The sequence below is a fragment of the Arachis hypogaea genome, chromosome 9 (assembly GCF_003086295.3).
Source record: "Arachis hypogaea cultivar Tifrunner chromosome 9, arahy.Tifrunner.gnm2.J5K5, whole genome shotgun sequence".
Classification (NCBI taxonomy): Eukaryota; Viridiplantae; Streptophyta; class Magnoliopsida; order Fabales; family Fabaceae; genus Arachis; species Arachis hypogaea.
In genome coordinates, this window is record NC_092044.1 from 50,422,009 (window position 1) to 50,447,270 (window position 25,262).

At 39.3% G+C, this 25,262-nt stretch overlaps 1 non-coding gene across 1 annotated transcript; it reads left to right on the forward strand.

Moving 5' to 3' along the window:
- The first annotated feature begins 11,823 nt into the window (after nt 1–11,823).
- On the forward strand, nt 11,824–11,931 carry LOC112713240 (small nucleolar RNA R71). The gene has a single exon (XR_003158214.1). It is a non-coding gene; the product is annotated as a small nucleolar RNA R71 (small nucleolar RNA).
- The last annotated feature ends 13,331 nt before the right edge of the window (nt 11,932–25,262 follow it).

The window sequence follows — 25,262 nt, forward strand, 5'->3', positions numbered from 1 at the left end:
GCACACTTTTCCTTCCTTTGACCACGCTTCCTTCTCCTTGGGTCACGCTTTCTTAGGCCACGCTTTTCTCTTTTATTCTTTTCTTCACCTAAAATAAACCAAAACAACCACTCCAAGTATCACTAAATTCATAAGGCTTATAAATCAATTAAAATTCAATTAAAATTAGCTTAAACCTCATGAGTTAACATTAATTTCATGGTGGTTGCTTGATTTAAAGAAGTTATGCATTTTCACTCCAAATCACTTACTTAGGATGCAAGAAAGTGTATAAAGACTAATAAAACAAGTGAAATTAGCTTGAAAAATGGGTATATGATGACTTGTCATCAGTACGATCGTTCATTTTTCATTTTTATTTAGTTTTATTTTTTTTCTAGTTTTATTTTATTTTATTATATTGAACCTAGAGTTTTGCGTCACATTTATATTAACACTGCATTCTTCATTTTTCAAAAAAAAAGGGAATTACGCACGCGACGCGGCAGCATCGCTGACGCGTCCGCGTCGTATGTGCGTTAGGAGGAAAAGAAATTGAACAGAGAGTTACGCAGGAGCAGGGTTGGAGGCATGCCAAGGGCACAAATCGTCCCACGCGACCGCATCGCTGATGCGGCCGCATCATTTGCAAAATGGCTTCCCCACGTGTCCGCGTCACCCACGCGACCGCGTGGCCCTGGATTTCGACGTAACAAGGTGTATGGCCGAAGGTTGAGCTGGAATTGGGCTGGACTCGTGCTGGAAGGCCAAGGCCTAACACGCGACCGCGTGCCCCACGCGGCCGCGTCATTTTAAGAGAAAGGCCACCCACGCGATCGCGTCGACCATGCGACCCCGTAGCCCTGGATTTTGGCAATACTAAGTTTTGAACAGAGAGTTGTGCGACCGCGAGGCTGCACTCGCGCCACTAGCACAAATCAAGTCACGCGATCGCGTGCCCCACGTATCCGCGTCGCCTAACCTTATTGCGCACCACGCAACCGCGTCACCCACGCGACCGCGTCGCCAGCGTCGCACAACCTCTCCAGATTAGTGCCAATTTTCTTATCTTTTCTTCTCCGAATCCTTATTCTTCTTATCTTTTCTTATTTTTTTCTTCTTCCTTTCTTATTTTCTCTCACTTCCATTCTATTTTATTTAATTTATTTGCATACTTTAATTCATTGCATTTTTTCTTTATTTTGTGCATATTTTTATTTTCTTTTCTAAATTTGTTATTTTGGTGTTAAAAATTTAATTGGGAAATTATTTTCTTATAAATTATTATGAAATTGTTTGACAATTATATATTACTTTTTGAAGGGTTGCTTGCATGTTCAATTTAATACTTTTAATAGCTTATTTACCATACATGCTATATGTTTGTGAAAAAGCCCATATGGCATTATGCACTTCTCTATTATACTTTATACTATTCAATGATTGCTTTTCATAAACTCCCTTTACTATTTTATTAATTGAATATAATTGTCAATACAAACATGGTGATTTATTACAAGTGATGCTTGGTCTATGCTACTCATGCCCTTTGCCGGCATGCCAATAAACACCTTGCATTCACTTGTCCTTATATGCACTAGCTATTTTCAATTGATGGCTTTTCACATGTACTCGCGAGCATGTGTTAATGTCAATTACATCCTAATGTGCATCCATCACCACTCTTCCGTTCTCTTCCTTGCTATATATCTATTTGAATTTAATTTACTTTCTCTTCCCTTCTTCAGGATGGCCACCAAGGAAGGAAAGGAGAAAGCTACTCCCAAACCGCCGGCAAGGAAAGGAACAAAAAGAGCTCAGCTGAGAAACCACAACCCCCATCCACTTGCACATCTCAGCATGCACCGAGGACGGTGCAATCTTTAAGTGTGGAGAGGTCGATACCGATCTCCATGGGTTAGTTATTTATTGACTCAACACCAAAATTTTTTTATTTTATTTGTTTGTTCATTGTTGCATTTGCATAATTGATTGCATATTTGTTTGATTTTTTGCATATTTTACCACTTGGTTGAAGTAATATTTTCTTTTCCAAGAAACCTTTTAAAGTATTTCACTAATTTGAATAAAATTTTTGTTACACTTGTTTGAAGAAATATTATATTGGAACATGGTTTAGAGCTCGAACACACAAAACCTGTAAGATTTTTGAGCCTAATTGATTGGTTGCATTTTATCAACTAATAATTTATTTTTGATGTGTGTTTTTCTCTCTAAAATTGTGATCTTTGTCTTGCTTAATTCTATATTTCCATTATTTGATGTATACATGCACTTACATAATTGAGGCCTTTGTTTCACTGAGCTCACATACCCATATGGCCTTACCTTTCATTATCCCTTGCAAAACAATTTTGAGCCTATTATACCCATTTGTTCTTTATTTTAGCACATCATCAACTCTAAGCGAAAAACAATAATGTCCTTAATTTGAATCCTTGGTTAGCTTAGACTAGTGAAAGTGCTTATGATTTAAGTGTGGGAAAATTGTGTTTGGAAACATTTGGTTTGAGAATTGAGTATGTTAGAAATTTCTGAAAATGTGAAAGAAATGTTTAGGGCATGTTTATGCATTCAATAATTTAATCATATGCATTGAGAAAAACAAAAGAAAAATAATATAAAAAAAGAGAGAAAAATAAAAGAAAAAGAAAAGAAAAGAAAAGAAAAAGAGCAAATAAAAGGGGACAAAATGCCCCAAAGTGAGTGGTGAAAGCAATGCATATGAGTTGTACTTGAAATTAGAATGTATGAATATGTGGAAAACATAGTTAATGGATGGTTAGATGTTGTATTATGATTACATGGATTGTCTAAGTTAGGTGGAAAAGTTTAAGTTAATTAAGGATTAAGATTTTTAGTCCACTTGGCCAAATACAATCCTACCTTGACCCTAACCCCATTACAACCCTTAAAAGACCTCTTGATATGTGTATTTATGCATTAAATTTTTGTTGATTATTAGATGAAGAGCAAGCCTTAGAAAGAAAGGTTAGTAGAGAATTGAGAGAGTCGAACCTTAAACAGTTGAATGATTAGAGTGTATACACTTCCAATGAGGGTTCGATGCTCGATTCTTTGTTCCTGGCTTTCATGAGCTATTTTCTTCTGCAAGTTTACTTTTACTTCATTTTTATGATTTGAATCAGTGAAATCCAGTTCATATATGTTCTTGAAAGATTTATTTATTTTTAACCAAGTAGGTAGAAACATTCTGCATGTAGTTGCATTCATATAGATAGGATTGCATTTCATATTAATCTAACATTCCTCTTCATCTTTATAGTTTCTCTTGAGCTTAGCATGAGGACATGCTAGTGTTTAAGTGTGGGGAGGTTTATAAACCACTATTTTATGGTTTATCTTGTGCTCAATTGAGTGGATTTTATCAACTCTTTACCCACTTATTCATAATATTTGCATAGTTCTATATTTCCTTCCTGATTTTGTACTATGATTGAAAACGTGCTTCTTTGATCTTATATTTGCTTATTATTAATCCTCTCTTATTACCAATAGATGCCTTGATATGTGTGTTAAGTGATCTCAGAGATTACAGGGCAGGAATGGCTCAGAAGATAGAAAGGAAGCATGCAAAAGTGGAAGGAATACAAGAAGTTGGAGAAATTTCTAAGCTGTCCAGCCTGACCTCTTTGCACTCAAATGGCTATAACATTAGCTACAAAGGTCCAAACGATGCGGTTCCAGTTGCGTTGGAAAGTTAACGTCCGAGACTTCGATTTGATATATAATTTGCCATAGCTGCCCCGACGCAAGGCGATGCGAACGCGTGGGTCACGCGGACGCGTGACCTGGCAGGAACACAACCCGCGCGGCCGCGTGAGCCATGCGGCCGCGTCACTTTTCCGCGACCTGTACGTACCAGAATACGCTGAGGGCGATTTCTAGGCTGTTTTTAACCCAGTTTGTGGCCCAGAAAACACAGATTAGAGGCTATAAAGTGGGGGAATCCATTCATTTATGAGGAGGCTCTCACATTCACAATTTTAGGAGTAGATGTAGTTTTTAGAGAGAGAGGCTCTCTCCTCTCTCTTAGGATTAGGATTTAGGATTTCTCTTAGTTTTAAGAGTGACTCTCAATCCCAGGTTCAACGTTCTTTTACTTTATATTCCTCTTTTTACTTTCAGATGCTTCAATGCTTGTATTAGATATGTTGCCTATTTGGCTTATGCTACATTCATGTTATGATTTTCTTAATTAATATTATTTGAGGTAATTCAGATTTAAGATTGCTTTGCTCTGTTCAAGATTGCTTTCAATTTAATTTAGATATTTTTCTCCCTTTTGGCCTTGGTTAAATAATTGGTGACTCTTGAGTTATCAAACTCATTATTGATTGAGAATTGGAATTCTTCAAGAATTAATTCATCCACTTAACTTACCTTCATAGTTAGAGGTTAATAAAGTGGGAGAAAAATCCAATTCTCATTACAATTGATAAGGATAACTGGATAGGACCTCCAGTCTTCATACCTTGCCAAGAGTTTATTTTACAGTTATTTATTTATTTTATTTCTTCTTATGCAACATACTGCTCCCTAATTTCTCAAACCCCCAAATTTACAATCTCCATAACCAATAATAAGAACATACCTCCCTGCAATTCCTTGAGAAGACGACCCGAGATTTGAATACTCGGTTATCAATTTCGAAGGGTTTTGTTACTCGTGACAACCAAAACGTTTGTACGAAGGGATTTTTGTCGATTTAGAGACTATATCTACAACGCGACTGTTTTTATGATATTCTTTACTGGCAAAAATCCTAACGTCAAGAAGTTCAGGAACGTATTGAAATGGTTGTAAATAACTAATTTATGTACACTTTTGAGAGGAATTCCGTGAATAATGGGACACCTCAGAGGAAGGGAGTTCTTGAAATTGATGCTCTGAATGCCATATTAGCTCAGAACAAAATGTTGACTCAGCAAGTCAACATGATTTCTCAAAGTCTGAATGGATGGAAAAATGCATCCAACAGCACTAAAGAGGTATCTTTTGAAGAAGACGCTTATGATCCTAAAAACCCTGCAATGGCAGAGGTAAATTACATGGGGGAAACCATTGGCAACACCTATAACCCCTCATGGAGAAATCATCCAAATTTCTCATGGGGAAACCATTGGCAACACCTATAACCCCTCATGAAGAAACAGGTTTAGCAATAGCAAGCCTTTTCCATCATCTTCTCAGTAACAGACAGAGAATTCTGAGCAGAGCACCTCTAACTTAGCAAATATAGTCTCTGATCTGTTTAAGGCCACTTTAAGCTTCATGAGTGAAACAAGGTCCTCCATCAGAAATTTGGAGGCACAAGTGGGCCAGCTGAGTGGTGCACGAAATTGTGATCATCAATGGCGCCATCAACATGGTACGCTCAATTGCAATCTCAACTCTTTATCACAACTTTGCACAACTAACCAGCAAGTGCACTAGGTCGTCCAAGTAATAAACCTTACACGAGTAAGGGTCAATCCCACGGAGATTGTTGGTATGAAGCAAGCTATGGTCATCTTGTAAATCTCAGTCAGGCGGATTCAAATGGTTATGGAGGATTGATAATTAAAAGATGAATAAAACATAAAATAAAGATAGAGATACTTATGTAATTCATTGGTGAGAATTTCAGATAAGCGTATGGAGATGCTTTGTCCCTTCCGTCTCTCTGCTTTCCCACTGTCTTCATCCAATCCTTCTTACTCCTTTCCATGGCAAGCTGTATGTTGGGCATCACCATTGTCAATGGCTACAGTCCCGTCCTCTCAGTGAAAATGTTCAACGTGCTCTGTCACAGCACGGCTATTCATCTGTCGGTTCTCGATCATGTCGGAATAGAATCCAGTGATTCTTTTGCGTCTGTCACGAACGCCTCACAATCGCGAGTTTAAAGCTCTTCACAGTCATTCAATCCCTGAATCTTACTCAGAATACCACAGACAAGGTTTAGACCTTCCGGATTCTCAAGAATGGCCGCCAATGGATTCTAGCTTATACCACGAAGATTCTGATTAAGGAATCCAAGAGATATCCACTTAAGCCTTGTTTGCATGTAGAACGGAAGTGGTTGTCAGGCATGTGTTCATAAGTGAGAATGATGATGAGCGTCACATAATCATCACATTCATCATGTTCTTGGGTGCGAATTAATTTCTTAGAACAAGAATAAGCTGAATTGAATAGAAGAACAATAGTAATTGCATTAATACTCGAGGTACAGCAGAGCTCCACAACTTAATCTATGGTGTGTAGAAACTCCACCGTTGAAAATACATAAGAATAAGGTCTAGGCATGGCCATGAGGCCAGCCCCATGATCTAAGATAGCATAAGACTACTCAAAGATAGCTACCCAGATGAAAATACAATAGCAAAAGGTCATATTTATAGAGAACTAGTAGCTTAGGATTTACAAAAATGAGTAAATGACGTAAAAATCCACTTCCGGGCCCACTTGCTGTGTGCTTGGGCTCAAAATTGAAGCTTTAATGTGTAGAGACTTTTCTTGGAGTTAAACGCCAGCTTTTGTGCCAGTTTCGGCGTTTAACTCCCACTTTTGTGCCAGTTCCGGCGTTAAACGCCGGGAATTCTGAAGCTGATTTGGAACACCAGTTTGGGCCATCAAATCTCGGGCAAAGTATGAACTATTATATATTTCTGGAAAGCCCAGGATGTCTGCTTTCCAACGCACTTGAGAGCGCGCTAATTGAGCTTCTGTAGCTCCAAAAAATCCACTTCGAGTGCAGGGAGGTCAGAATCCAACAGCATCTGCAGTCCTTTTTCAGTCTCTGGATCAGATTTTTGCTCAGGTCCCTTAATTTCAGCCAGAAAATACCTGAAATCACAGAAAAATACACAAACTCATAGTAAAGCCTAGAAAAGTGAATTTTAAATAAAAACTAATAAAAATATAACAAAAACTAATTAAAATATAATAAAAACATACTAAAAACAATGCCAAAAAGCGTATAAATTATTCGCTCATCACAACACCAAACTTAAATTGTTGCTTGTCCCCAAGCAACTGAAAATCAAATAGGATAAAAATAAGAGAATATACTATAGACTCCAAATTATCAATGAAACTGAGCTCCAATTAGATGAGCGGGACTAGAAGCTTTTTGTCTCTGAACAGTTTTGGCATCTCACTTTATCCTTTGAGGTTCAGAATGATTGGCATCTATAGGAATTCAGAATTCAGATAGTGTTATTGATTCTCCTAGTTAAGTATGTTGATTCTTGAACACAACTACTTTATGAGTCTTGGCCGTGGCCCAAAGCACTCTGTTTTCCAGTATTACCACTGGATACATACATGCCACAGACACATAACTGGGTGAACCATTTCAGATTGTGACTCAGCTTTGCTAGAGTCCCCAAATAGAGGTATCCAGGGTTCTTAAGCACACTCTTTTTGCCTTGGATCATGACTTTAACCGCTCAGTCTCAAGTTTTCACTTGACACCTTCACGCCACAAGCACATGGTTAGGGACAGCTTGGTTTAGCCGCTTAGGCCATGATGTTATTCCTGTAGGCCCTCCTATCCACTGATGCTCAAAGCCTTGGATCCTTTTTATTTTTACCCTTGCCTTTTGGTTTAAAGGGCTATTGACTTTTTCTGCTTGCTCTTTCTTTTTCTTTTTCTCTTTTTTTTTTCGCATATACTCTCTTTTTTTTTCTGCAAGCTTTTCACTGCTTTTTCTTGCTTCAAGAATCATTTTTATGATTTTTCAGATCCTCAGTAACATGTCTCCTTTTTCATCATTCTTTCAAGAGCCAACAATTTTAACATTCTTGAACAACAAATTTAAAAGACATATGCACTGTTCAAGCATACATTCAGAAAACAAAAAATATTGTCACCACATCAAGATAATTAAGCTAGTTTTAAGGATGAATTCGAAATCATGTACTTCTTGTTCTTTTGTAATAAAAACATTTTTCATTTAAGAAAGGTGATGGAGTCATAGGACATTCATAACTTTAAGGCATAGACACTAAGACACTAATGATCATAAGACACAAACATAAATAAAACATAAAGCATAATTTTCGAAAAAACAGGAAAATAAAGAACAAGGAAGTTAAAGAACGGGTCCACCTTAGTGATGGCGGCTTGTTCTTCCTCTTGAAGATCTTATGGAGTGCTTGAGCTCCTCAATGTCTCTTCCTTGCCTTTGTTGCTCATCTCTCATGATTCTTTGATCTTCTTTAATTTCATGGAGGAGGATGGAATGTTCTTGGTGCTCCACCCTTAGTTGTCCCATGTTGGAACTTAATTCTCCTAGGGAGGTGTTGATTTGCTCCCAATAGTTTTGTTGAGGAAAGTGCATCCCTTGAGGCATCTCAAGGATTTCATGATGAGGAATTTCCTCATGTCCATGAGTGGGATCTCTTGTTTGCTCCATCCTCTTATTAGTGATGGGCTTGTCCTCATCAATGAGGATGTCTCCCTCTATGTTAATTCGAACTGAATTACAGAGGTGACAAATGAGATGAGGGAAGGCTAACCTTGCCAAGGTAGAGGACTTGTCCGCCACCTTATAAAGTTCTTGGAATATAACCTTATGAACTTCTACTTCCTCTCCAATCATGATGCTATGAATCATGATAGCCCGGTCTATAGTAACTTCGGACCGGTTGCTAGTGGGAATGATTGAACGTTGGATAAACTCCAACCATCCCCTAGCCACGGGCTTGAGGTCATGCCTTCTCAGTTGAACCGGCTTCCCTCTTGAATCTCTCTTCCATTTAGCGCCTTCTTCACAAATGTCTATGAGGACTTGGTCCAACCTTTGATCAAAGTTGACCCTTCTAGTGTAGGGGTGTTCATCTCCTTGCATCATGGGCAAGTTGAATGCCAACCTTACATTTTCTGGACTAAAATCTAATTTTCACCAAACCATTGTAAGCCAATTCTTTGGGTCTGGGTTCACACTTTGATCATGGTTCTTGGTGATCCATGCATTGGCATAGAACTCTTGAACCATTAAGATTCTAACTTGTTGAATGGGGTTGGTAAGAACTTCCCAACCTCTTCTTCGGATCTCATGTTGGATCTCTGGATATTCACTCTTTTTGAGTTTGAAAGAAACCTCGGGGATCACCTTCTTCTTGGCCACAACTTCATAGAAGTGGTCTTGATGCACCCTTGAGATGAATCTCTCCATCTCCCATGACTCGGAGGTGGAAGCTTTTGCCTTCCCTTTCCTCTTTCTAGAGGTTTCTCCGGCCTTAGGTGCCATAAATGGTTATGGAAAAACAAAAAGCAACGCTTTTACCACACCAAACTTAAAAGGTTTGCTCGTCCTCGAGCAAAAGTGGAAATAAAAGAGTAGAAGAAGAAGAAAATTGAGGAGATGGAGGGGGCTTTGTGGTTCGGCCAAGGGGGAGAAGTAGTGTTTAGGTTGTGTGAAAATGAAGGAGTGAAGATGGGTTTATATAGGGGTGGAGAGAGGGGTAAGGTTCGGCTATTATGGGTGGGTTTGGGAGGGAAAGTGGTTTGAATTTGGATGGTGAGGTAGGTGGGGTTTTATGAAGGATGGATGTGAGTGGTGAAGAGAATGGTGGGATTTGATAGGTGAGGGGTTTTTGGGGAAGAGGTATTGAGGTGATTGGTGAATAGGTGAAGAAAATAGAGGGTGGTGGGGTAGGTGGGGATCCTGTGGGATCCACAGATCCTGAGGTGTCAAGGATAGCTCATCCGTGCACCAAGTGACGTGCAAAAGTGCCCTTTTTGCCAATCCTAGCGTTAAACGCCGGGCTGCTGCCCCTTTCTGGCGTTTAACGCCAGCTTCTTGCCCATTCCTGGCATTAAACGCCTGTTTGGTGCCCCTTTCTGGCGTTAAACGCCCAAAATGGTACCAGACTGGGCGTTAAACGCCCATTTTGCTGTCTTCACTGGCGTTTAAACGCCAGCAAGTTTTCCTCCAGGGTGTGCTATTTTTCTTTTTTTCATTTTTTGCTTTTTTCAATTGATTTTGTGACTTCACAAGATCATCAACTTATAGAAAACATAAAATAACAAAAGGAAAAATAGATAAATATAACATTGGGTTGCCTCCCAACAAGCGCTTCTTTAATGTCAGTAGCTTGACAGTGGGCTCCCATGGAGCCTCACAGATACTCAGAGCAATGTTGGAATCTCCCAACACCAAACTTAGAGTTTGACTGTGGGGGTTCAACACCAAACTTAGAATTTGGTTGTGGCCTCCCAACACCGAACTTAGAGTTTGACTGTGGGGGGTCTGTTTGACTCTGTTTTGAGAGAAACTCTTCATGCTTCCTCTCCATGGTTACAGAGGGATATCCTTGAGGCTTAAACACAAGGGATTCTTCATTCACTTGAATGATCAATTCTCCTCTGTCAACATCAATCACAGCCTTTGTTGTGGCTAGGAAGGGTCTGCCAAGGATGATGGATTCATCCATGCACTTCCCAGTCTCTAGGACTATGAAATCAGTAGGGATGTAATGGTCTTCAATCTTTACCAGAACATCCTCTACAAGTCCATAAGCTTGTTTTCTTGAATTGTCTGCCATCTCTAGTGAGATTCTTGCAGCTTGTACCTCAAAGATCCCTAGTTTCTCCTTTACAGAGAGAGGCATGAGGTTTATGCTTGACCCTAGGTCACACAGGGCCTTCTCAAAGGTCATGGTGCCTATTGTACAAGGTATTGAGAATTTCCCAGGCTCCTATCTCTTTTGAGATAATCTCTGCCTAGTCAAGTCATCCAGTTCTTTAGTGAGCAAAGGGGGTTCGTCCTCCCATGTCTCATTACCAAATAACTTGTCATTTAGCTTCATGATTGCTCCAAGGTACTTAGCAACTTGCTCTTCAGTGACATCTTCGTCCTCTTCAGAGGAAGAGTACTCATCAGAGCTCATGAATGGAAGAAGTAAATCCAATGGAATCTCTATGGTCTCAGTGTGAGCCTCAGATTCCCATGGTTCCTCATTAGGGAACTCATTGGAGGCCAGTGGACGTCCATTGAGGTCTTCCTCAGTGGCGATCACTGCCTTTTTCTCTTCTCCAATTTCGGCCATGTTGATGGCCTTACACTCTCCTTTTGGATTCTCTTCTGTATTGCTTGGAAGAGTACTAGGAGGGAGTTCAATAACTTTCTTACTCAGCTGACCCACTTGTGCCTCCAAGTTTCTAATGGAGGACCTTGTTTCAGTCATGAAACTTTGAGTGGTTTTGATTAGATCAGAGACCATGGTTGCTAAGTCAGAGTGGCTCTGCTTAGAATTCTCTGTCTGTTGCTGAGAAGATGATGGAAAAGGCTTGCCATTGCTAAACCTGTTTCTTCCACCATTATTGTTGTTTAAACCTTGTTGAGGTCTCTGTTGATCCTTCCATGAGAGGTTTGGATGATTTTTCCATGAAGGATTATTGGTGTTTCCATAGGGTTCTCCCATGTAATTCACCTCTTCCATTGATGGGTTCTTAGGATCATAAGCTTCTTCTTCAGATGAAGCGTCCTTAGTACTGCTTGGTGCAGCTTGCAATCCAAACAGACTTTGAGATATTATATTGACTTGCTGAGTCAATATTTTGTTCTGAGCCAATATGGCATCCAGAGTATCAATCTCAAGAACTCCTTTCTTCTGATTCATCCCATTGTTCACAGGATTCCTTTCAGAAGTGTGCATGAATTGGTTATTTGCAACCATTTCAAGGAGTTCTTGAGCTTCTGCAGGCGTCTTCTTCAAATGAAGAGATCCTCCAGCAGAGTTGTCCAATGACATCTTGGACAGTTCAGACAGACCATCATAGAAGATACCTATGATGCTCCATTCAGAAAGCATGTCAGAAGGACACTTTCTGATCAATTCTTTGTATCTTTCCCACGCTTCATAGAGGGATTCACCTTCCTTCTGTCTGAAGGTTTGGACTTCCACTCTAAGCTTACTCAATTTTTGAGGTGGAAAGAACTTTGCCAAGAAGGCATTGACTAGCTTTTCGCAAGAGTTCAGGCATTCTTTAGGTTGTGAGTCCAACCATATCCTAGCTCTGTCTCTTATAGCAAAAGGGAATAGCATAAGTCTGTAGACCTCAGGGTCAACCCCATTGGTCTTGACAGTGTCACAGATTTGCAAGAATTCAGCTAAAAACTGATGAGGATCTTCCAATGGAAGTCCATGGGACTTGCAATTCTGTTGCATTAGAGAAACTAATTGAGGCTTAAGCTCAAAGTTGTTTGCTCTAATGGCAGGGATAGAGATGCTTCTCGCATAGAAGTCGGGAGTAGGTGCAGTAAAGTCACCCAGCACCTTCCTTGCATTGTTGGCATTGTTGTTGTTTTCGGCTTCCATGTCTTCTTCTTGTTTGAAGATTTCTATTAGGTCCTCTACAGAGAATAGTGCTTTAGCTTCTCTTAGCTTTCGCTTCAAGGTCCTTTCAGGTTCAGGGTCAGCCTCAACAAGAATGCCTTTGTCTGCACATATGAAAGAGAAGAGAACAAGAAAATATGGAATCCTCTATGTCACAGTATAGGGATTTCTTGAGGTGTCAGAGGAAAAGAAGAATAGAAGGAGGAGGTAGAAGAATTCGAACTTATCAAGAGGGGTAGAGTTCGAATTGTGCATTGAGGAGGAGTGTTAGTCCATAAATAGAAGGATGTGAGAAGAGGGGAAGAATTTTCGAAAATTAAAGTTGGGAAAGAAATAAAGTGATTTTGAAAAAGATTTTGAAATTAGAAATAAAAAAGATATGATTGCAAACTATTTTGAAAAATATGTGATTAAAAAGATATGATTGAAAAACAATTTAAAAAAAAAGATTTGATTTTTAAAATTAATAACTTGGCTAACAAGAAATTTAAAAGATATGATTCAGACATTAAACCTTTCTCAACAGAAAAGGCAACATACTTGAAATGTTGAATCAAATCATTAATTGTTAGCAAGTATTTTTGAAAAATTAAAGAAATTGATTTTGAAAAATTATGGAAACTTGAAAAAAATTTAAATTAAAAACAAAATCTTCCCTCTTGTGCCATCCTGGCGTTAAACGCCCAGAATGGTATCCATTCTGGCATTTAATGCCCAAAATGCTACCCTTTTGGGCGTTAAACGCCTAGCCAGGTGCCCTGGCTGACGTTTAAATGCCAGTTTTCCTTCTTCACTGGGCGTTTTGAACGCCCAACTTTTTCTGTATAATTCCTCTGCTGTATGTTCTGAATCTTCAATTATCTGTATTATTGATTTGAAAAGACACAAATTAAAATTTTTTTTTTGAATTTTTAATGATGGGGAATAATCAAAATGCAACTAAAATCAAATAAACAATGCATGCAAGACACCAAACTTAGAAGTTTGTATACTATTGACACTAACAAATTGAGAATGCATATGAGAAACAACAAAACACTCAAGACAAGAGAATTTAAAGATCAGAGCAAGGAAATCATCAAGAACAACTTGAAGATCAATGAAGAACATAATGCATGTAATTTTTGAAAATTAGAAGACTAAAGACATGCAATTGACACCAAACTTAACATTAGACACTAGACTCAAACAAGAAACATAAAAATATTTTTGATTTTAAGATTTTATAATTTTTTTGTGATTTTTCGAAAATTATATGGAAAAGAAAATAAAGAGATTCAAAATTCTTAATAAGAATTTCCAGGAATCATGCAATGTTAGTCTAAAGCTTTAGTCTAAAGAAATTAGACATGGCTAGCCAAGCTTCAGTAGGACATTACATTCAAGAGCTAAATTGATGAGAATCAATCAGTTTTTGTGATGATAAGAACATCACCTTGAAACTCTAGAATTCATTCTTAAAAATTTTGAAGAAAAATACCTAATCTAAGCAACAAGATGAACCATCAGTTGTCCAAACTCGAACAATCCCCGGCAACGGCGCCAAAAACTTGGTGCACGAAATTGTGATCATCAATGGAGCCATCAACATGGTACGCTCTATTGCAATCTCGACTCTTTATCACAACTTCGCACAACTAACCAGCAAGTGCACTGGGTCGTCCATGTAATAAACCTTACGCGAGTAAGGGTCGATCCCACGGAGATTGTTGGTATGAAGCAAGCTATGGTCAGCTTGTAAATCTCAGTCAGGCGGATTCAAATGGTTATGGAGGATTGAAAATTAAAATATGAATAAAACATAAAATAAAGATAGAGATACTTATGTAATTCATTGGTGATAATTTCAGATAAGCGTATGGAGATGCTTTGTCCCTTCCGTCTCTCTGCTTTCCCACTATCTTCATTCAATCCTTCTTACTCCTTTCCATGGCAAGCTGTATGTTGGGCATCACCGTTGTCAATGGCTACAGTCCCGTCCTCTCAGTGAAAATGTTCAATGCGCTCTGTCACAGCACGGCTATTCATCTGTCGGTTCTCGATCATGTCAGAATAGAATCCAATGATTCTTTTGCGTCTGTCACCAACGCCCCACAATAGCGAGTTTGAAACTCGTCATAGTCATTCAATCCCTGAATCCTACTTAGAATACCACAGACAAGGTTTAGACCTTCCGGATTCTCAAGAATGGCCGCCAATGAATTCTAGCTTATACCACGAAGATTCTGATTAAGGAATCCAAGAGATATCCACTCAAGCCTTGTTTGCATGTAGAACGGAAGTGGTTGTCAGGCACGCGTTCATAAGTGAGAATGATGATGAGCGTCACATAATCATCACATTCATCATGTTCTTGGGTGCGAATGAATATCTTAGAACAAGAATAAGCTGAATTGAATAGAAGAACACTCGTAATTGCATTAATACTCGAGGTACAGCAGAGCTCCACACCTTAATCTATGGTGTGTAGAAACTCCACCGTTGAAAATACATAAGAATAAGGTCTAGGCATGGCCGTGAGGCCAGCCCCATGATCTAAGATAGCATAAGACTACTCAAAGATAGCTACCCAGATGAAAATACAATAGCAAAAGGTCCTATTTATAGAGAACTAGTAGCTTAGGGTTTACAAAAATGAGTAAATGACGTAAAAATCTACTTTCGGGACCACTTGGTGTGTGCTTGGGCTGAACATTGAAGCTTTCATGTGTAGAGACTTTTCTTGGAGTTAAACGCCAGCTTTTGTGCCAGTTTGGGCATTTAACTCCAGATTTTTGCTCAGGTCCCTCAATTTCAGCCAGAAAATACCTGAAATCACAGAAAAACACACAAACTCATAGTAAAGCCCAGAAAAGTGAATTTTAAGTAAAAACTAATAAAAATATAACAAAAACTAACTAAAATATAATAAAAACATACTAAAAACAATGCCAAAAAGCATATAAATTATCCGCTCATCACTGAGTAAGAAAGTCACTGAAACTCCTCCCAGTACTCTCCCAAGCAATACTGAAGAGAATCCAAAAAGAGAGTGTAAGGCCATTGATATAATCAAAATGGCCGAACCTAGAGAGGAAAGAGAGGTCGTGAATCCCAATGAGGATGACCTCATGGGACGTCTCTCAAGCAAGAAGGAGTTCCTTATTGAGGACTTAAAGGACTCTGAATATCATATAGAGACCATAGAGATCCCATTAAACCTCTTTCTGCCATTCATGAGCTCTGAAAACTATTTTTCCTCTGAAGATGATGAAGATGTAACTGGAGAGCAAGTTGCTCAAGATCTAGGAGCTATCATGAAGCTGAATGCTAAGTTGTTTGGTAATGAGACTTAGGAAGATGAACCTCCCTTGCTCATTAGTGAACTAGATACATGGGTTCAGCAAACTTTACCTCAAAAGAAACATGATCCTGGTAAATTCTTAATACCTTGTACCATAGGCACCATGACCTTTGAAAAGGCTCTGTGTGACTTAGGGTCAGGCGTAAATCTTATGCCACTCTCTGTAATGGAGAAGCTGTGGATCATTGAGGTACAGCCTGCCATATTCTCATTGCAAATGGCAGACAAGTCAGTAAGACAAGCTTACGGATTGGTAGAGGACGTGTTGGTAAAGGTTGAAGGCCTTTACATCCCTGCTGATTTCATAGTCTTAGACACTAGGAAGGAAGAGGATGAATTCATCATCCTTGGAAGACCTTTCCTAGCCACAGCAGGAGCTGTGATTGATGTTGACAGAGGAGAATTAGTCCTTCAATTGAATGGGGACTACCTTGTGTTTAAAACCCAAGGGTGTTCCTCTGCAACCATGGAGAGAAAGCATGAAAAGCTTCTCTCAGTACAGAGTCAAACAGAGCCCCCACAATCAAACTCTAAATTTGGTGTTGGGAGGCCATAGCCAAACTCTAAGTTTGGTGATGAATCCCCACATTCAAACTCTAAGTTTGGTGTTGGGAGTCTACAACATTGACCTGATCACCTGTGAGGCTCCATGAGAGCCCACTGTCAAGCTATTGACATTAAAAAAGCACTTATTGGGAGGCAACCCAATTTTCATTTATCTAGTTCCATTTCTATTTTTATTTTTATTTTATATTTTATTAGGTTCATGATCATGTGGAGTCACAAAATAAATACTAAAATTAAAAACAGAATCAAAAACAGCAGAAGAAAAAAGCACACCCTGGAGGAAAGTCTTACTGGCGTTTAAACGCCAGTAAGGAGCATCTGGCTGGCGTTCAATGCCAGAACAGAGAATGGATCTGGCGTTGAATGCCAGAAATAAGCAACATCCTGGCATTTAAATGCCAGGAAAACATCCCGAGGAGAGCTGGCACTGAACGCCAGAAACAAGCATGGAACTGGCGTTCAACGCAAGAAACATGCTGCAAATGGGCGTTGAACGCCCAAAACAAGCATAAAGCTGGCGTTCAACGCTAGAAACAAGCATCAATCTGGCGCTAAATGCCAGGATTGCATGAAAAGGGCGTTTTACACGCCTCATTGGTGCAGGGATGTAAAACCTTGACACCTCAGGATCTGTGGACCCCACAGGCTCCCCACCTACCTCAACTCACCTCCTCTCCTCTTCACACAATCCAATAACACTCTTCCCCAAAACCCTTCACCAATCACCTCAATCTTTCTCTTCCCATCACCTCTTCACCACTCGCATCCATCCACCCTTCCCCATAAACCCCACATACCTTCAAATTTCAAAAATCACTTTCCCACCCAAACCCACCCAATATGGCCGAACCTTAACCCCTCCACCTCCACTATATAAACCCCTCAATTCTTCTTCATTTTCACACAACACAACCCTCTCTTCTCCTCCTTGGCCGAAACACAACCCTCTCTCCCTCTCCTCCATATATTCTTCTTCCTCATCTATTCTTTCTTCTCTTTCTCGAGGGCGAGCAATATTCTAAGTTTGGTGTGGTAAAAGCATAAGCTTTTTTTTTGTTTTTCCATAACCACCTATGGCACCTAAGGCCGGAGAAACCTCTAGAAAAGGGAAAGGAAAGATAAAAGCTTCCACCTCCGAGTCATGGGAGATGGAGAGATTCATCTCTAAAGCCCATCAAGACCACTTCTATGATGTTGTGGCCAAGAAGAAGGTGATCCCTGAGGTCCCTTTCAAACTCAAGAAAAATGAGTATCCGGAGATCCGACATGAGATCCAAAGAAGAAGTTGGGAAGTTCTGACCAACCCCTTTCAACAAATCGAAATCTTAATGGTTCAAGAGTTCTATGCCTGTTGAGGGTAAGCCCACAAATAGAGGCAGTGTTTGTTAGACTAGTTGGTTAGTTACTAAAGGAGAAAAATCTGTTAGTTATGTTTCTCCACCTCAGCAGCTCCCCTAACCTCTCTGCTCTATAGAGATGTATATATATACAAGTGTATGCTTCATTGTATAATATCAAATATAGAAAATAGAATCAATTCAGTTATGAATAACAAACTCTCCTCTTTACACTACATTGTTAACAGCAAGACTAGTTTCTTTGATCTGAGTCTTTTCTGCTAAAGGTTCAACTGCTGAAGTCATAGAGTCAATTCATTCATGTAACATGGTATCAAGAGCAAGGTTGTGAAGATCCATGGCGTTTCTTCTTCCGAATTCAGTCTCAACTATGAAGAATGCCATGGTTCCAATACAAGACTAGCTTGAAGAAAATAACTTCTCTACATGGCAGCAAGCTGTTCTTCTCACCCTTAAAACCCTTGAACTTGAAGATCATTTGGATCCTTCAAAAATCCCTTCTGAATTCGATCCACAAGAACCTGTGCAAGAAAAGGCAGATTCAGATTCGACAAAACTAGCTACTCCCTCTAAACCACCAGCTACTCCTTCAAGCAAGAAAGAATCCAGCAAATTCAAAGAATGGAGGCAGAATGATAAAGCCCTCATGAACTGGATCTTGGCTTCCATGTCAGTAACATTCAAGCATAAGGTGGTAAACTGCAGACACTTTTATGAGGTATGGAATGTCATTCACTCTTATTTTACTACATCTTCAAGAACTCGAATCCAAAGCCTCAAAACAAAACTTTGATCGGTCAAGAAACTTCAAGCGTGACTGAATATCTAGCTAGCATTCGAAAACTTGTGGATTCCCTTTTAGCCATTGGATATCCTCTTACTGAGGATGATCATATTCAAGCTATTTTGGATGGCCTCACAGAAGAATATCATGGATATGTTACCTTGGTAATGTCACGGATGTCAAATTTCACAGTCCAAGAAGCTGAGTCTTTTTTACTTGGCTATGAGGATTTACTTGAAAGATACAAGAAGCCTGATCAGGGAATTGCATTGGCCAACTTAGCACAAACGCCTTCCACTCCGTGGTATAATTTCAATAGAAGAACTGGTGGAAGAAGAGGGCGTGGGGGTAGGTTTGGCCGTGGTGGAAGTTTTGGTACTCAGTGACCACAGTGCCAATTATGTGGCAAACTTGGCCATATGGTGCAGAATTGCTTCTTTCGATATGATCCTCAATACCAGAATTCAACCTATTCTGTAGCCTCCACTCCCCAATACCAGAACTCTACTACTTTTGCACAGTCTAACACACCACCCCCAGCACAAGTTCCTTACAGTAATTCCTTCCCACCACCACCTTCCTCATCATTTCATCAACCAAGAGCCTATCTTTCTACAAATTCAGCTCTCCCAGACACTGCAAGGTACCCTGATTCAGGAGCTAGCCATCATCTGACTGCTGACCATGCGAACCTTCTCCATACATCAGACACTTCAAATTGTCCAAAACAAGTCTTTGTCGGTAATGGCCATGGGATTCCTATTCTGCACCATGGCCCATCTCTTCTTTATGATAAATGTCGAAATATATGCTTTAAATTAAACACTCTTTTACATGTTCCTAATATCTCTCAAAAAACTTATTAAGTGTTTCTCAATTTGCAAAGGACAATCATGTCTTTTTTGAATTCTGGCCTGATTTTTGTGTGATTCGTGATCACGCTACTGGGGGATCATCTCCTTCAAGGAATGGCTAAAGGAGGAATCTATTGTTTTGATCAATTAGTTGTTCCAAGAAATGGAGTGATAAAATCTACTACTGCTAGTCCTAAGGCCTTAGTTAATCAAGATACTTTACACAAATTTGTTACATCTTTTAATTCAGTTTCTATGTTTAATAATCAGATTTGTAATGCTCTTAATAAGGATCTAAAGATGAATAACAATGATACCCATTCTTCTCCTAGTCTTACTCCATCTCTTAGTATCAATCCTGATCCCTTGTATGACAAGCATGAATCCCCTTATACTGCTCTTAATGCTATTGCCACTAATGATGCATTGTGTGGTTCTTTTCATACCCCCATTCTGTTTATGACTGTTTTACTAATACAACAAAGCCATTTAGATATCTGTAATATAATCACACTCCTACTGCCTTGAACACGCATACTAGGCCCATCTTACCTACTTAACTCTGGCATAAAAGACTTGGACATAGTAATCTAGGAACTGTCCAAAAAGTCATGTCTAAATGCAATATATCTTTTTCCAAGTCTGATTTATCATATCAAGTGTGTGAATTTTGTACTATGGCTAAAATGCATCAGCTCCCATTTAAAGATTCTGATTCTGTGTATCATAATCCTTTGGAACTGGTTTATATTGACATTTGGGGGCCAGCTCCTTTTGTTTCCAAATCTGGTTTTAGATACTACATGTGTTTTGTTGATGCATGCACAAAATTCTCATATATCTCTCTTCTTGTCAATAAATCACAGGCACTTATAGATCTTCAAAATTACAAAACACTCATGGAAAACCAAACCGGCATGACACTAAAAAGTATTCAAAGTGATCATGGAATGGAATTTCTGTCAAAATCCTGTACCTCATTCCTTCAAAATAATGGTATCTCACATCGCTTATCTTGCCCCTACACTCACCAACAACAAGGGAGTATAGAGAGAAAGCATCGACATATAACCGAAACTGGTTTATCCCTCCTAGCTAATGCATCCATGCCTTTAGAATATTGGGATGCTACTTTTACTACTGCATGTTTCCTTATAAACAGATTACCTATAGCAAAACTAAACTTTCAAAGTCCTTATGAAATTCTCTTTCACAAACCACCAGACTATATGTCTCTAAGGATATTTGGATGGGCTTGCTATCCTTTGCTACGCCCATACAATAAAAGGAAATTAGATTTTAAGTCTGAAATGTGTGTGTTTTTAGGCTATGATTCCAACCATAAAGGCTATAAGTGTCTCAATCGCGAAGGCAAGATTTTTCTCTCAAGGAATGTGCTTTTTGATGAATTAATTTTTCCCTTTCAGAGATGGAAAGCCTCATCTTCTTCTACAATGTCCTCACCTATCTTCCCTTGTACTGCACCTGCTGGAGTTATTCCCTTGATAAGTGGTGGACGAAATTGTGATCCTCAAAGTTGGTCTCCTTGTATTTGTATGAAATCAAAAATACCCCAAAGAGATCATGGTGTGATAAATTGGGATCTTAATAATCCCTGTCGTGATCATAACTCCATTCAACTTAACCAGCAAGTGTATTGGGTCATCCAAGTAATACCTTACGTGAGTAAGGGTCGATCCCACAGAGATTGTTGGTATGAAGCAAGCTATGGTCACCTTGTAAATCTCAGTTAGGCAGATTAAATTGGTTTATGATGAGTTCGAAAATTAATAATAAATAGAAAATAAAAGGGATAGAAATACTTATGTAAATCAATAGTGGAAATTTCAGATAGGCGTATGGAGATGCTGTGCTCCTCTTGAATCTCTACTTTCTTATTACATTCATCCAATCCTTCTTACTCCTTTCCATGGCAAGCTGTATGTAGGGCATCACCGTTGTCAATGGCTACATCCCATCCTCTCAGTGAAAATGGTCCTATGCTCTGTCACAGCACGGCTAATCATCTGTCGGTTCTCAATCAGGTTGGAATAGAATCCCTTGATTCTTTTGCGTTTGTCATCACGCCCAGCCTTCAGGAGTTTGAAGCTCGTCACAGTCATTCAATCCCAGAATCCTACTCGGAATACCATAGAGAAGGTTTAGACTTTCCGGATCCTCATGAATGCCGCCATCTATCTAGCTTATACCACGAAGATTCTGTTGGGGAATCTAAGAGATAAGCGCCCGGGCTAGAGTAGAACGGAAGTGGTTGTCAGTCACGCACGTTCATAGGTGAGAATGATGATAAGTGTCACGGATCATCACATTCATCAAAGTGTTGTGCAATGTATATCTTGGAATAAGAATAAAAGAGAATTGAATAGAAAGTAATAGTAATTGTATTGAAACTTGAGGTACAGCAGAGCTCCACACCCTTAATCTATGGTGTGCAGAAACTCCACTGTTGAAAATACATAAGTGAAAGGTTCAGGCATGGCCAAATGGCCAGCCCCCCGAATAATCAAGAGACCGAATGATCAAAGACTACAAAGTCAAAAGATTAAACTGTCAAAAGATGTCCAATACAATAGTAACTTATCCTATTTATACTAGACTAGCTACTAGGGTTTACATGAGTAAGTAATTGATGCATAAATCCACTTTCAGGGCCCACTTGGTATATGTTTGGGCTGAGCTTGATCTATCCACGAGCTGAGGCTTTCCTTGGAGTTGAACTCCAAGTTATAACGTATTTTGGGCGTTCAACTCCGGATCATGACGTGTTTCTGGCGTTTAACTCCAGACAGCAGCATGTACTTGGTGTTCAACGCCACGTTACGTCGTCAATTTCCGAATAAAGTATAGACTATTATATATTGTTGGAAAGCTCTAGATGTCTACTTTCCAACGCCGTTGAGAGCGAGCCATTTGGAGTTCTGTAACTCCAGAAAATCCATTTCTAGTGCAGGGAGGTCAGATTCTAACAGCATCAGCAGTCCTTTTGTCAGCCTTTTTCAGAGTTTTGCTCAAGTCCCTCAATTTCAACCAGAAATTATGTGAAATCACAGAAAAACACACAAACTCATAGTAAAGTCCAGAAATGTGAATTTAACATAAAAACTAATGAAAACATCCCTAAAAGTAGCTTGAACTTACTAAAAACTACCTAAAAACAATGCCAAAAAGCGTATAAATTATCCGCTCATCAATAAGTCAACCCATTCAATCTGATGCACAGCTATCCCACACTGATACCCTTCCAAATTCTCACACTCATTCCTCCCTGTCCTCACCTACATCCACCACTAAAACTACACCAGTAATGATTGATAGCTCAAGCTCCTCTACCCTTATTCTCTCTACTACAACCAATCCTATCCCAATCTTTGGCATAGAGACTCAACTTCCTGCCACCATCACTCCATCCCTTTCTTCCAACATTCATCCCATGACCACCAGATTAAAATCTGGTGCTATACAGCCTAAAAATCTAGTGGCCATTGCTGACTTACCTGACTTAATCAACCATGTACCAAAACAGGCCAAGCATGCCTTGACTTGTCCTCATTGGAGACAGGCTATGGACAATGAATTTCAGGCTTTAGCTAAGTGTGGGACATGGTCCCTAGTTGATGCCCCACCCAATGCAACCATTGTTGGCTGCAAATGGGTATATGCTATTAAGAAAAATACAGATGGTAAAATCCTTAGGTACAAAGCAAGATTAGTTGCAAAAGGTTTTCATCAAGTGGAGGGAATTAATTATGAAGAAATCTTTAGCCCTGTAGTAAGGCCAGTATCAGTAAGAATAATTATTACGATTGCACTCACAAATAATTGGAGCTTGAGACAATTTGATTTTGATAATGCATTCTTAAATGGGGCATTATCAGAAAATGTCTATATGCAGCAGCCTATTGGATATAATGAGGGGCAACCACACAAGGTTTGCAAGCTGCATAGGGCCATCTATGGTCTCAAACAAGCCCCAAGGGCTTGGTATAATACTCTTGCCTCGACTTTGAACACTCTTGGCTTTAAACACACAACCTCTGATGTGGCATTGTTTACAAGGAAAACCAATTCTGATGTCACTTATATGTTAATATATGTGGATGATATCATTGTTACAGGCTCCAATTCTGTGGCCATAGACAGCCTAATCAAACAATTGAATTGCTTTTTTCCATTGAAAGATCTTGGTTTGTTTCATTTCTTTTTAGGCCTTGAAACACATTACTTACCTGACCAAACACTGTTGCTTACTCAGACAAAGTATGCGAAGGACTTAATACATCATGCAGGAATGGGTAATTCAAATCCTATGCCTACACCTATGATGACATCTGCGAAGCTAAGGAAGAATGACTCAAACCCCTATGAAGATCCAAAAGGATACAGATCCATAGTAGGGGCCTTATAGTATCTCACAATTACGCGACCGGATCTTGTATTCGCTGTGAATAAAGTTTCACAATTTATGCATTCACCAACCATTGATCATTGGAAAGTAGTCAAACGGATCCTTAGATATCTTCAAGGTACAATTCAATATGGCTTAGTGTTTTCTAAATGCACTGACTATCGTATTCTCTCCTTTGCAGATTCAGATTGGGCTTCAGACCTGGATGATAGGAGGTTGACTTCTGGTTACTGTATCTACCTAGGCACAAACCTTATAGCTTGGAGAGTGGCAAGCAGTCAAAGGTTAGCAGATCCACCACAGAAGCAGAATACAGGGTGATAGCCTCAGCACAAATGGAGATTATGAGCATCCAGCAGCTATTGGTAGAACTGGGAGTACAACAACAAATTCCTCCAACCATTTACTGTGATAATCATAGCACCTATATGCTTGCTGCCAATCCTGTACTGCATAGCAGGTGCAAGCACTTGGAGATGGACTTACATTTTATCAGAGACGTGGTCCATGCTAAGCAACTTTATGTCGTCCATATATCAACTCTTGACCAAGTGGCAGATTTATTCACCAAATCTCTCTCAATTTCCCTATTCACTAAATTTAAGAGCAAACTTAGGATAGGGACGTATCCCTCTCTAAGTTTAAGGGGGGTGTTGAGGGTAAGCCCACAAATAGAGGCAGTGTTTGTTAGACTAGTTGGTTAGTTACTAAAGGAGAAAAATCTGTTAGTTCTGTTTTACCTAACCTCTCTGCTCTATAGAGATGTATATAAATACAAGTGTATGCTTCATTGTATAATATGAAATATAGAAAATAGAATCAATTCAGTTCTGAATAACAAACTCTCCTCTTTACACTACATTGTTAATAGCAAAACTAGTTTCTTTTATCTGAGTCCTTTTCGCTAGAACTTCAACTGCTGAAGTCATAGATTCAATTCATTCATGTAACAATGCCAATGCATGTATCACTAGGAACCATGATCAAAGTATGAACCCGAACCCAAAGAATTATCTTACAATGGTTTGGGGGAAATACTTAGATTTCAGTCTGGAAAATATAAGGTTAGCGTTTAAATTGCCCATGATGCAAGGAGATGCACGTCCCTTGGTGGACGAAATTGTGATCATCAACAATGGCTCCAAAGGCTTGGTGCTCTCAAACATGAATCACACTTTGTCACAACTCCGCACAACTAACCAGCAAGTGTACTGGGTCATCCAAGTAATACCTTACATGAGTAAGGGTCAATCCCACAGAGATTGTTGGTATGAAGCAAGCTGTGGTCATCTTGTAAATCCCAGTCAGGCGGATTTAACTGGATTAAGAGATTATTGGTTTAAATAAAGATAATAAAATAAACAGAAAATAAAGATAAAGTTACTCATGTAATTCAATGGTGGGAATTTCAGATAGGTGTATGGAGGTGTTGTGTTCCTTCTGAATCTCTACATTCCTACTTCTTCCTTCTACTTTTTCATCAGTCCTTTCTATGGCAAGCTGTATGTAGGGCATCACTGTTGTCAATGGCTACATCCTATCCTCTCAGTGAAAATGGTCCAAATGCTCTGTCATA